Genomic DNA, 13,940 nt, shown 5'->3' with positions numbered 1-13,940 from the left:
CAATACCCCAAACATCCAGTAAGTAAGAACATTTGAATCTTTAAGAACTTTGAAATCCAAAGAAACCACAGAGGGGAAAAGGAAAATCCAGCCATCGCATTACATAGCTGTTCTGTGAAGGAGAAAAATACTATAAAAAAATGGAAATCAGAACCAAACATTCTTTCACCATCCTGAAGAGCTGAAAACAAGAAGGAGACTATTTGCCAGGGGCAATTTACCCCAGCATTTCTGCATAAATCATTGTGTGCAGTGATGACAGTTTGGTTCCTGCCTGGACTTTTGAGGGGTAGGGACTCAAAGGGTTCTCAAAGGCTTGGCTAAGCTAGGCTGACTAGGTCTCTCCTGATGCAAATACCTTGGGGTGAGCCAGGTCAGGGAGCTTCCCAGTGGCAGCGAATTCATGATCATTAGAAAAGTACCCAGTTTTTACTTGCTCCCCGGGAGATGAGCTATGCAATTGGTCCCACTTTGCACCTCCGCATGAATTCTTAGCCATGGCATTGAGCAGAGGGCATAGATTGGCTCCTAATTCTTTCTCCCGCTTTGAGCCGGGCTCATAGCTGCCAACTTACAGATTTGAAAATAAGGGACCTGCAGCCTCGGAAATAAGGGATCAGCAGCCAAAATAAGGGATTTTAGTCAACCAGCAGCCAAACAAAGCCACAAGCGGTGGTTCCCACAGCGCAGCAACCCGGCAAAGGGGATGCAGCAAGGAAAACCACCGTCACCTCTCCGCTGGGAAGCGCTGAGCAAAGGCGAGTCCCCAGGCAACGCGGCTGATTTGATCGGCACAAAGCATGCAAGCTCCACCCCCCAGTCATTCTTAGATTCCTTATTGGGTGAGCAACGCAGCCAAGCAACACAGTTGGATCCTCCCTCCTCCCTGGCCGGCAGGGAGGGAGGGAGAGGAGCTGCTTCCTTTGAAACCTGGGAAATTTAAGGGACATCATCAATAAGGGACAGCAGCGGGACACGGCGCTGAGATAAGGGACTTTCCCGCCAAATAAGGGACGGTTGACAGCTATGGCCGGGCTGTGAGTGTCAGTTTGCATTTCTTAGTACAGAAAGTATTGATCTGATGTGTAGAGATCTTTCCTGTTCTAATTAATTCAAGAGGGTTCAGGAAGCTTCTCTGTGTGAAAGAAACAAGCAGAAGGTTCATGGTGTTTGGGTTATACCTTCAGAGAAGCTGAGTACAGCTGGCTTAAACTGACTCTGTTATCTCTTTTTGTCAAGGTCATGCTGACTATAATAAGAGGCCAGAAGGAACCTGGGTTTTACTTTTCTCTTTCTATCTCTTTTCCTTCTGGTGTGGTGTTCTGTACATAGTATGCTGAGTGTTAAAGTTTAGACTTATTATAAGTTATTGTAAGTTTAAGTTAAATGTGCTGCAACTGGATTTCTTATGGACAGTGCCAGTCCTGAATGTATTCGATTTGTGACCATGATTCTCATTTGCCTTCAGTAACAATAAAGCTGTACTGGATGAAATGCAATTGCCACTGGTCTGCTTTTTGGGAATCCTGCAACGTGTTTAAGTTTTTACTCTGCTAACTATACATTGGAATATGCTCTGGATCAATATTGAGTAGAATTCCATGACAGTGAGTTCACAGCATACTAAGCGAGGGTTAAAGATAAAGGTAAAGGGACCCCTGACCATTAGGTCCAGTCATGACCAACTCTGGGGTTGCGGCGCTCGTCTCGCTTTATTGGCCAAGGGAGCCGGCGTACAGCTTCCGGGTCATGTGGCCAGCATGACTAAGCCACTTCTGGTGAACCAGAGCAGTGCATGAAAACGCCGTTTACCTTCCCGCCGGAGCGGTACCTATTTATCTACTTGCACTTTGATGCGCTTTCAAACAGCTAGGTTGGCAGGAGCAGGGACTGAGCAACGGGAGCTCACCCCATCGCGGGGATTCGAACCACTGACCTTCTGATCGGCAAGTCCTAGGCTCTGTGGTTTAACCCACAGTGCCGGTTGGGGGAAACTAATTTGCTTCTCAGAATCTCCTCTGCTGAACACTCAACCTTAAAGACATCCACATTTCATTGGGTGTAAAACAAATTACTGTTTTAACGGGGATGGGGTTTTCAACTTGGGTGCGTGCTGTTTTGTTTGGAGGGTGGGGCTGTTTTAAATTGTTAAATGTTATAGGTTAATTTTGTACTTGTGTGCTGGAGTATTGTTTAGGGGCTTTTGTTATGCATGCATTGTTTATTAGCATGTATACATTAGTATTATTGTTTTGATTGTTTTGATTATTTTTATTAACTTGTGTGGAAGACTTGCAACGTATCAGCATTCAGCTAGGGTTTGCTATCCAACATAACTTTGACTAGCATGGATTTTTTGAAGTAAAATAACAGCACATAATTCTCAGGGGAAGAAACAAGACCTTTTAACTGCTATGATCACACCCATTTTATCATGTCCTAACAGATCTTGCACAGAAAAGCGCCAAAAAATTAGTCACATTTAATAAACAAAGTGCAAAGATGGAAGGGGTGTGTGTGAAATATCATTCTTTTCCCCTGGCTATACGCATATTCTTGCATAATTTGTACTGTACTGCTAAATGCCTAAATATTTGGGGGGAGGGGATTACCTCACACTAGATGTCAAAGCAGCATTTCCCCAGCGAATTTTCCCATAACTCGCTGCTGTTCCTTCCCTCACTTTTGCTGGAGTAATTTGCAGCTACTTCTATTCCCACATATGTGATGCGCTCCAATGTCTCTGCTAATGAAAGCCACCAATTCCCAGTAACTCCCAGCATTCGAGGACACTTATTTGGTTAGTCAGTTTCATACAATTTATATTCTGCTTGGTTGTAAAATAAAAATAAAAATCCATCAAGGCGTGAAGCAAAGTTATGACAGGACAGCCATCTCTCTTGTCCCCGTGCTTTCATTATACTTCTCCAGCTTTCCCGCCACTCAGGAATAACGACAGAGAGAAAAACTATTTCCCTTAAATTTACTTTTCCAGAGACCAGGCAACCAATGTTGGTGACCTTGGGCCAGACATGGCGCCAGAAGTTGAATGGAGACTGTCAAGAGGAGAGACTATAATCTTATACCCCCCCCCCCCCCGCATTACATTGCATAATATCCACTTCAAAGCCTACTGGTGCCCGGTGTTTCCTCTGTGAGTTGGCCAGGAATTTCATAGAGTTATATGGAAGAAGAGATAGAAGTTCAGTAAGGTGCCAAAATCCCAAGGGAGCAGAAAAGACCACTTATGTATGTGACACAGCTGCACAGATGTTATTGGCCCAGAGATGGAAAGAAGATAAAGTCCCTACCAAAGAATGGCAGAGCAAGTTGACGGATTATGCCGAAATGGCTCAAATGACCGGAAGAATCAGAAATCAGAAAGACCGAAATTTTAATAAGGAATGGGGAACATTTATAACCTATCTTAAAAACCATTGTAAACAGTTAAAATCGTTAGTAGGATTGGGATATCCCTTGTAGTGAATTCTGGACACAAGGGAGATGTAAAAGATGTGGATGATCATACAAGATGCAGGAGAAAAGGACTAACCATAGGACCCACAAAGGGGAGGAAGGAAGTCCTAGAGATTCTTTGGAATCTTGTTTCTATGTTGTATAATAATAATAATAATAATAATAATAATAATAATATTTTATTTATATCCCGCCCTCCCCAGCCGAAGCCGGGCTCAGAGCTGCTAACAACAGTAAAATGATGCAACATTCTAAAATCAGTTCATTATAAAATCAGTTCAAATCAGATTAGTGGCAACCATTGGGCTAGGGTTCTGTGAAGATTGCCAGAGGAGGGGGTCAGACTATGCCCTAGCCAAAGGCCTGGTGGAACAGCTATGCCATGTAGGCCCTGCGGAAAGATGTCAAGTCCCGCAGGGCCCTAGTCTCTTGTGACAGAGTGTTCCACCGCATTGGAGCCACAGCCGAGAAAGCTCTGGCTCTGGTTGAGGCCAGCCTAACCTCTCTGTGGCCCGGGACCTCCAAGATGTTTTTGTTTGAAGACCGTAAGGTCCTCCGTCGGACATACCAGGAGAGGCGGTCCCATAGGTACGAGGGTCCTAGGCCGTATAGGGCTTTAAAGGTTAAAACCAGCACCTTAAACCTGATCCTGTACTCCACCGGGAGCCAGTGCAGCTGGTATAGCACTGGGTGAATGTGATCCTGTAGCGAGGACCCCGTAAGGAGCCTTGCCGTGGCATTCTGCACCCGCTGGAGTTTCTGGGTCAGTCTCAAGGGCAGCCCCACGTAGAGCGAGTTACAATAATCCAGTCTGGAGGTGACCGTCGCATGGATCACAGCGGCTAGGTCAGGGCAAGAAAGGTAAGGAGCCAACTGCTTAGCTTGGCGGAGATGAAAAAATGCCGCCTTTGTTATAGCTGCAATCTGCGCCTCCATGGAAAGGGAGGTGTTGAATATTACACCCAAACTCTTAACGGACGGTGCTGGCACTAATTGCGCCCCCGCAAGATTTGGGAGTTGGGAGTTGCCCCCCAATCCCATATCGTCCTGACCCAGCCAAAGGACCTCTGTCTTCGAAAGATTTAACTTCAACCGGCTCCCACGTAACCATCCAGCCACAGCTTCCAAACATCTGATCAGTGTGTCTGGGGCCAAGTCAGTATGTTCAGTATGTGACTATAAGGTTTTGATCTGAAAAAACAAATAAATAAACATGGGGGGGTAGAAGCTCAGTGAAGAAGGTAACTCCAACAATGGAGAACAGGTGGATTCACTTAACAGCGAGAAGCAGCAGCAGTACTTCAGAAACCTAACTACAACTGGAACAACATCACCACTAAATACATCTGGAGCAATGTCGTACCTCATAAATTGCTGCTGTATGAGGATTGAACTGCATTGTGTTATGTTGAGAAGCAGATCATTAGGTGTCGCAAAAGCCTCCTTTGTGGTTGAGGTCTGTCAGGATCTCGCCTTCCCAAGGCAGGTGAATATAAGCCAGACAGAGAAGCAGGGAATCGGGTCTTTCAAGATCCATACCTAGATAGTCTCCAGTTGTCTGGCTGCCTAGCAAAATAAACTTTCCCTCCCTGGGTGGGTCTTGAACAGGACGACTTTGTGAGCTTTCTCCAGGATTTGAACTCCTGGATGCAGGGATGCCTTGGTACTGTCAGTAGTGGGGTCACTACTATTTTCCTTGTCACTTCCTTTTATCTTTCCAGTTTCCTTTTATAACGGTTTCTATGCAAAGCCAGATCTTTGGTTTAATGTCACCCTAGAACATGGGTAGGCAAACTAAGGCCCGGGGGCCGGATCCAGCCCAATCGCCTTCTAAATCATAAGTAGAACATGTCCTTTTATTTAAAATGCATCTCTGGGTTATTTATGGGGCATAGAGATTCGTTCATTTCCCCCAAAAAATATATATAGTCTGGCCCCCCACAAGGTCTGAGGGACAGTGGACCAGCCCCCTGTTGGAAAAGTTTGCTGACCCCTGCCCTAGAACATTAAATCTTATATTTTTTTGCTTTTTCCGGTTTAAAAAGAATCGTTGGGACCACACTGATTCTCAGGCAAAGCAATAACATTGGGGTGCAGCGGGACAACTTATTTTCAGGTGGACATAACTGGGTGTGGCCTAATACAGTGGTACCTCAGTTGTTGAACGCAATCCGTTCCGGAAGAACTTTTGACTTCCGAAACGTTCGAAAACCAAGCCGCAAAGGGCGATCTGCAAATTAAATGGAGAAAACGGGGGGGGGGGGGGGAGCTCAGCAAAAGCCGTTCAACTTCCCAGGCATGTTCAAAAACGGAAGCATTTACTTCAGGGTTTTCGGTTTTCGAAAACCGAAACATGTGGCTTCCGAGACGTTCAACAACCGAGGTGCCACTGTAATCCCAATTACACACACCTGGTGCTGTATAGAAACATGTTTAGGGGATTGTGGCGTGAAAATCTTTAAAGACTGAGAGCATTACGATGACAAACCAGTCGTCTTCTTTTGTAGACTGGCATTAGCAGTGATTCTGACTAATATGCAATCACTCAACGAATGGTGAAAAGCCTTTGTTGAAATAAATGAAGCCAAATGTTTCATCACAATGCACTTGCAAGCCACAGTTATGCAAGCATAGGCCACATGTGATATATTTTACAGAGCTTTACAGTGGAAGAATTCCTTGTTATGAATGTCAAAGTCAGTTGATTTTATTTTTTATTTTTGAAAAGGATTCCCGGCATTTCGTTCTGGCTTCAGACTTACTCTGTTTCAAAAATAAAATGGTTCCCAACCGATTCTATTGCTCAGGACCACAATACCTCAAAGACTGCCTCGCTCCATATGAATCTACTCAGACCCTGAGTTCATCATCTGAGGCCCTTATTTGTTTGCCTAAATGTAAACAGAGAAACTAACCTGGTAATTGCCTAACTGTGGCTCCTTCCATGACAAGCCTTTGCAGTTTTATCCAAAGGGAACATAGCAGTGTCGTGTTAGCCATGTCATTCTCATGTGAATACTGAAGGAGACATTTGACCCAGGTGCTCTGCAATGTCAACTCCTCGTTGCTCGGCAGATTTTGCTTCCAGTAACATCGCCTATGCTGCCATTCAGCATGCTAAGGTCTCTGGAAATGGACTTTCCTAACTGCCTTCTTCGGTAGTTCTTATGGCTACTGCTGCCACTCTCAAAGTTCATTTCTTCCAGTTCATGTAAACGTTTGAAGTTAGGTGCTGGCATCATAGGGTTGTCAAGTCTGAGTTTTCAGGTTCTCCCAGTCCTCTAGGATATAGGTAAAGGACCCCTGGACGGTTAAGTCCAGTCAAAGGCGACTATGGGGTTGCGGCGCTCATCTCGCTTTCAGGCCAAGGGAGCCAGTGTTTGTCCACAGACACCTTTCTGGGTCATATGGCAGGCATGACTAAACTGCTTCTGGTGCAACGGGACACTGTGATGGAAACCAGAGTGCATGGAAATGCTGTTTACCTTCCCGCCGCAGCGGTACCTATTTATCTACTTGCACTGGTGTGCTTTTGAACTGCTAAGTTGGGAGAAGCTGGGACAGAGCAACGGAAGCTCACTCCGACACGGGGATTCGAACCACCGACCTTCTGATCGGCAAGCCCAGGAGGCTCAGTGGTTTAGACCACAGCGCCACAGGATATACAAGATAAACAAGGATATACAAGAACTACTTTGCCTCTCCCACGTCTTTCTGCATTTGAGATCTTCTCCAGTGAATGCATGCAGAAGAGGCTGCAAAGGAATTGCTTAGCCCTTCCACTTCCTCAGTCCTCATCCTGTATCATCTACGAAGTGGCAAAGGGGGGTTTGTGTGTCAGTGTGTCTGCATTAAAAAGAAGACACCCAGGTTCAGGACTGTGTCTGCTTTTTAATGCTGAACAGTCAGCCTTAAGACTCACATTACCTGCAGTTGATCAGCAGTAAGGGGGAAAAGCGCCATGCACCTGCTTAAAATAGAAGAGGAGGAGTCTGGATTTGATATCCCGCATTATCACTACCCTAAGGAGTCTCAAAGCGGCTAACATTCTCCTTTCCCTTCCTCCCTCACAACAAACACTCTGTGAGGTGAGTGGGGCTGAGAGATTTCAAAGAAGTGTGACTGGCCCAAGGTCACCCAGCAGGTGCATGTGGAGGAGCGGAGACGCGAACCCGGTTCACCAGATTACGAGTCTACCGCTCTTAACCACTACATCACACTGGCTCTCAAAATAATTCTCAAATGGCATTTCATATCTGTTTCTGCCAATGAATAGCATGATTGCAAACAGGAGAGGCCTACTTAAAGGAGGACAGGTGAGGCTACAAAGACCAAGAGCAAAAGCTGTGAGTTATTTCTGTTTTAAACTTACACAAATGTTTATATATACAGTATTTGCATTACAGAAAGTTTAGAAATCTGGTCCTCTCAGTGCAAAGCAACGTGTGTGTTGTTGTTGCTGTTGTTGTTGTTGTTGTTGTTGTTGTTGTTGTTGTTGTCATCATTTATTTGTTTAGTCATGTCCGACTCTTTGTGACCCCATGGACCAGAGCATGCCAGGCACTCCTGTCTTCCACTGCCTCCCGCAGTTTGGTCAAACTCATGCTGGTAGCTTCAAGAACACTGTCCAACCATCTCATCCTCTGTCGTCCCCTTCTCCTTGTGCCCTCCATCTTTCCCAACATGAGGGTCTTTTCCAGGGAGTCTTCTCTTCTCATGAGGTGGCCAACGTATTGGAGCCTCAGCTTCAGGATCTGTCCTTCCAGTGAGCACTCAGGGCTGATTTCCTTCAGAATGGATAGGTTTGATCTTCTTGCCGTCCATGGGACTCTCAAGAGTCTCCTCCAGCACCATAACTTTCCAGCATCATAACTTTTCCATGACTTTGTTTTTCCCCATGGAGTTTTCTTGGCAGGGATACTGGAGTGGCTTGCCGGTTCCTGCTCCAGGTGGACCATGTTTGGTCTAAACTCTCCACTATGACCTGTCCGTCTTGGGTGGCCCTGCATGGCATAGCTCACAGCTTCTCTGAGTTATCCAAGCCTCTTCTCCACAACAAGGCCGTGATCCATGAAGGATATTGTGCCACCACTGTGATCGCTTCCCCTCTGCCACCAACCAGTTACTCTCTGGTAAAACACTGAGTACAGTCAGTTGTTAAAAGTGGACCAAAAAAACAAGTTTATTTTACAAACATTGACAAGCTTATGGTTTCTCAGATAATATTCCTGTCAGTATCTTAACTTTAGTTTCTTTACCGACCTATACCTTCCTAATACATTCTGACTGATTATCTCAACTGTTTGACTCCTCTTAACAGATTTTCTCACTCTCTCACACCAGACTAGTCCAACCCACAGACTTATCTTCTCTCTCTTGTCTAACTCCAGACTGTCTTCTCAACCACTCTAACTCTTCTTAACAAATTCTCCCTGTGCTTAAACCTTATACACAGTTAACTCTGCCCCTTGGGTTCCCATTGTTATTCATTTAACAATTAGTTAACCCTTTCCCTATGAACCCAGTATGATGTCATACACTTAGGAGGGCAAACGCCACAGATATGTATATATACACACACATATATAATTTTTTATTAAATTTTCTGTTTTACAATTTAAAATACTCATTTTACATCCTTATCTGAAGTATGCATGCACACAAAAGCTCATATCAATAACAAACTTAGTTGGTCTCTAAGGTGCTACTGGAAGGATTTTTTTTATTTTACATTCTTAAGATATAAATGACTTCCCTTCTTCTCTTTCCATGGTTCATTTTACATATGATAAATCCCTGCATATGTTACAAAAACTATAGCATTCAGTATTCCATTATTACATCCATCAAAACTTGTTTACACTGTTCAATTTATCTTAATGCTGACAGCATTTTCAGCTGTACACAGATATTTCCCATATATTCAATAAATGTTTTCCAATCTTCTCCAAATGTACGTTCTGCTTGTTCTCTTATATGTTAAGCCGGCAAGTTGTACATATTCTAAGTTGCCATTCTTCTTTGGTTGGGACCTTGCTTGTTTTCCATTTTACCCTTTTACAAGTCTACCACATATGAAAAAACGTTCCCTCCACCTCTTTGCATCTCCAGTACTTATCCGATTCAGTCTTATACATCTTACAATTTTTGCATTTTGAATACTGGCAGAAGAAATAAACAGTCTGGCTTTGGAGGCTATGGAGAAAATAATGCTAGTGCCAAGAGATTTCTGGCTATCAAAAGCAATTTGTGGGATGCTGGGATACTTGAGCTGATGCAGCCTGAGACCTGGTACCGATGGCATGAGTACTTGTTTTCCATTTGTTCAAATTGTGTATTTGCAAATGAGCTGCTTATCTGAAAAAGAACCACACCTCTCTAGTGCTCTCTCCTAGCAAGGAGGCTAGCTCTGCAATTTCCCACCCTTGGGGGGCAGATTGACGTGAAAAACGCTAATATTATTATTAAAAGGTAAAGCTAAAGGGACCCCTGACCATTAGGTCCAGTCGTGACCGACTCTGGGGTTGCACCACTCATCTCGCTTTATTGGCCAAGGGAGCCGGCTTACAGCTTCTGGGTCATGTGGCCAGCATGACTAAGCGGCTTCTGGCGAACCAGAGCAGCACACGGAAATGGCGTTTACCTTCCCCCCAGAGCAGTACCTATTTATCTACTTGCACTTGGACGTGCTTACGAACTGCTAGGTGAGCAGGAGCTGAGACCGAGCAACAGGAGCTCACCCCGTCACAGGGATTCGAACCACCGACCTTCTGATCAGCAAGTCCTAGGCTCTGTGGTTTATTCTGTATTGATTTGTTAATCATGTAATATGACTTTTGCTTCAGTTGTGATGTCTAGCTTATTTTTTAGTTGTTGCTCTGTTAACAGTGTTTTATAGCTTGCAATTGTTTCGCTGAGTGAAAAATGAGATCCCAGAATTTCCTATGTGGGTGGTGAAATAGGGGGTGGGGGGAGCAATTTACTGATTTTTTTTGAGGTGGGGCGAGATGGTAATTCTCCTGACATTTGGATGGAGACAAACGAAATAATCAGAAAATTAGCTAGAACACTCCCTAGGAGCATGGGATTTATGAAGGTCAAATAACCAAGGAGCATCTTTAAAAACTGCCCAAGGGGTGGAGGGAAGAACAAGGCTTCAGAATGTCTCCCCTCTTACCTTATCTTCTGTGGCAGCAGCGGAGGCAGAAGACCATTTTCTGGGCTTTCAACTGAGCCAAAGATAGTTGTCAGAAGGAGACAGGTGTCTGCGGTGTCAACCGATCTGAAGGGAGACAGCTGAAGGAGCTTTTAACTGCTCTCAGGATCCTTTCAAGCAACTCACCTGGTTTCCTGGGAAACAAAACATTCTGCAGCCCATTGTGAAGTCAGATCTTGGCCAAAGCCTCACCCAATGGACTGTGGGCTCTCTCTCTCCATCTCAGGCCCATGTCAACACTTGGTATCTTCATCCAGCTTCCAAGCCTGCCTGCCCCCTTGATTTACCCCTCACTGGGAGGGCCAAGCATCTGGATCTGGGCTTCCCTTATAGTTTCCCACCCCCTGCCTTACATCCCTATGGGAATCGAAGGAAATAAGGTGGGCCCTGACTGTGAAAACTCACCTGCCTGCCCAGGGTGTTGGGTGGCCGGCTGTTCCTCATTTACTCATTGTGTATTAGCTGTTCCAGTGGTTTGAAACTTCTTGCTTTTTCATTTTAGTGTGTGGGCTACACCTTCTCTCTCCACCTGGCTACTCACCACCTCTAGGCAGCTTTAAAAATAAAATTGTACTCTCAAGGAGTTTTACTTGGTGCTTTATTTTCACTTGAAAACCTCACCTTTCCTCCAAGGAACATGGTATGCTTTCCCTGTCCATATTATCCTCGCAATAACCCTCAGAGGTAAACTAGGCTTCCTCCAATACTAGTAGTAGTATGAGGCTATGGTGGCTTTGAGTGATGCCCCACACACCTCAGGGTGGGGGGTGAGAGCTGGAGGGTGGGGGTTCACCCCGAGAGAGCCCCATCCCCATTATTCAAAATGGTATCCCAGAACTTTAAATGTGTAGCACAGATACGGCTTAATAATAATAATAATAATTTATTTATACCCTGCCCATCTGGCTGGGTTTTCCCAGCTACTCTGGGTGGCTCCCAACAGAATATTAAAAACACAATGAAACATCAAACATTAAAAACTTCCCTAAACAATACGCAAATAAGACAAGTAGAAACAGAAGTTACCTCAGACCCAGATAAACTACAACACAAACTTATGATGCTGAATCCTACTTGAAAAGGAAATATTGCCCCTCGTTTAACAAACATTAAACTGAAACGTTAAAAAAAAAATGAATCTGGAAAAAGTGACCTAAAACAAAAACAAAAAACGGATAAAAGCATAAAAGGAACTTAAGAGTCTCAATCTCTCTAGCACAGTGGTGTCCAAACTTTTTTCAAAGAGGGCCAGACTTGATGAAGTGAAGGGCCGTGAGGGCTTACCAAGGGGCCAACCAAAGAGTTGTTAACCTTTTTTTAAGGATTGAAATTGTTGAGCTTTTTACCCCAAAATTGTTGAGCTTTCTTAGGGATGGAGTTATTGAGATTTTCTTAGGATTTTGAGGTGGCAGGGAGGTGGTAATTCTCCTGACATTGGGATGGAGACAAAAACGAAATAATCAGAAAATTAGCTAGAACACTCCCTAGGAGCATGGGATTTATGAAAGTCAAATAACCAAGGAGCATCTTTAAAAACTGCCCAAGGGGTGGAGGGAAGAACAAGGCTTCAGAATGTCTCCCCTCTTACCTTATCTTCTGTGGCAGCAGGGGAGGCAGAAGACCATTCTCTGGGCTTTCAACTGAGCCAAAGATGTCTGCAGTGTCAACCGATCTGAAGGGAGACAGCTGAAGGAGCTTTTAACTGATCTCAGGATCCTTTCAAACAACTCACCTGGTTTCCTGGGAAACAAAACATTCTGCAGCCCATTGTGAAGTCAGATCTTGGCCAAGGCCTCACCCAATGGACTGTGGGCTCTCTCTCTCCATCTCAGGTCCATGTCAACACTTGGTATCTTCATCCAGCTTCCAAGCCTGCCTGCCCCCTTGATTTACCCCTCACTAGGAGGGCCAAGGCATCTGGATCTGGGCTTCCCTTATAGTTTCCCACCCCCTGCCTTACATCCCTATGGGAATCGAAGGAAATAAGGTGGGCCCTGACTGTGAAAACTCACCTGCCTGCACAGGGTGTTGGGTGGCCGGCTGTTCCTCATTTACTCATTGTGTATTAGCTGTTCCAGTGGTTTGAAAGTTCTTGCCTTTTCATTTTAGTGTGTGGGCTACACCTTCTCCTTCCACCTGGCTAACTTACCACCTCTAGGCAGCTTTCAAAGAACTCAAAGTGGTATATATGGTGTGCTTTCCCTGTCCAAATTATCCTCGCAATAACCCTCTGAGTTAAGATAGGGAAGTTTTTAATGTTTGAAATTGTATTCTGTTTTTAATCTTCTGTTTAAAGCCCCCAAGAGTAGCTGGGGAAACCCGAAGGCGAGCACTCCTCCTGTGAGTAGTCGGGTCTCTCCTTCTCTCAGACCTCAGTCTCTGCAGCTCAGGAGATGTTGGTGGGTTACTAGACCCAGAGGCCGCCTCAGCCTCTCCTGACCCAACTGGTAGTGGAGCAGCTGTAAGTGATTGCCCAGCTGGAGGCAACGAGGTAATCCCTGCATCTGGAGCCAGGGCAGGCTCAGGCCCCTGATTCGGCCCAGCTGGTGCTTGTTGCAGGGGAACATGTGCAGACGGGGCTCTTCAGAATCAGGCCCCAGACTAGGTTCAGCTGCCGCCTGAGGCAAAGGATCCAGTGTGGACTGAGACTCCTCTGGCTCCGAGTCTGAGCCCGAGACCCAGGCCATCACAGTAGAGTTGGAAAGGACCACGAGGGTCTGATCCAGCCCTTACAATGCAGGAAACTTTTGCCCAGCATGGGGCTCAAAACCATGACCCCGAAACTAAGAGTTTGGTCAGTGCAGGAAGTGGCCCCATAAAGAAGAAGAAGAAGAAGAAAAGGAGGAGGAGGAGTTATGGATTTGAGGTGAGTGAGGCAGAGAGATTTCAGAGAAATGTGACTAGCCCAAGGTCACCAGCAGCTGCGTGTGGAGAAGCGGGGAATCAAACCCGGTTCACCAGATTACGAGTCCACTGCTCTTAACCACTACACCACACTGGCTCCTCACTGGCTCCACACCACATGCATGTACTGGCCAATGCCCAAAGAGCACCTCCACCCTAGGGATACTCTGAACCCGTGAGAATTTCCCCGTGTGCATAGTTACTCTAAGTGTGTAGGTGTCAGGCTTCAGAGAATCCAATCCCCCTCCCTCATGGCTGGCAGCCAGAAATGGGAAAACAAGAAGTTCTTACCATAATATTTTATTCCATATTTACAGAGAGAGACAGATGATGCTGCCTCTCA

At 45.3% G+C, this 13,940-nt stretch overlaps 1 protein-coding gene across 1 annotated transcript in view; it reads right to left on the bottom strand.

The window, feature by feature from the left end:
- Positions 1-12,558, bottom strand: part of RBPJ (recombination signal binding protein for immunoglobulin kappa J region) — an 84,268-nt gene extending 71,710 nt beyond the window's left edge. Inside the window, exons 1-2 of the mRNA XM_081020087.1 lie at positions 12,282-12,558; positions 10,655-10,827 (exon numbers count right to left, since the gene is read on the bottom strand). The gene's annotated coding sequence lies outside the window, so the exon portion shown is untranslated. The remainder of the gene's footprint in view (positions 1-10,654; positions 10,828-12,281) is intronic.
- Between the last annotated feature and the right edge of the window lie 1,382 nt (positions 12,559-13,940).

The sequence above is a fragment of the Podarcis pityusensis genome (assembly GCF_964106645.2).
Source record: "Podarcis pityusensis genome assembly, chromosome: 9".
NCBI lineage: Eukaryota > Metazoa > Chordata > Lepidosauria > Squamata > Lacertidae > Podarcis > Podarcis pityusensis.
This window is presented reverse-complemented; position numbering and strand designations above follow the sequence as displayed.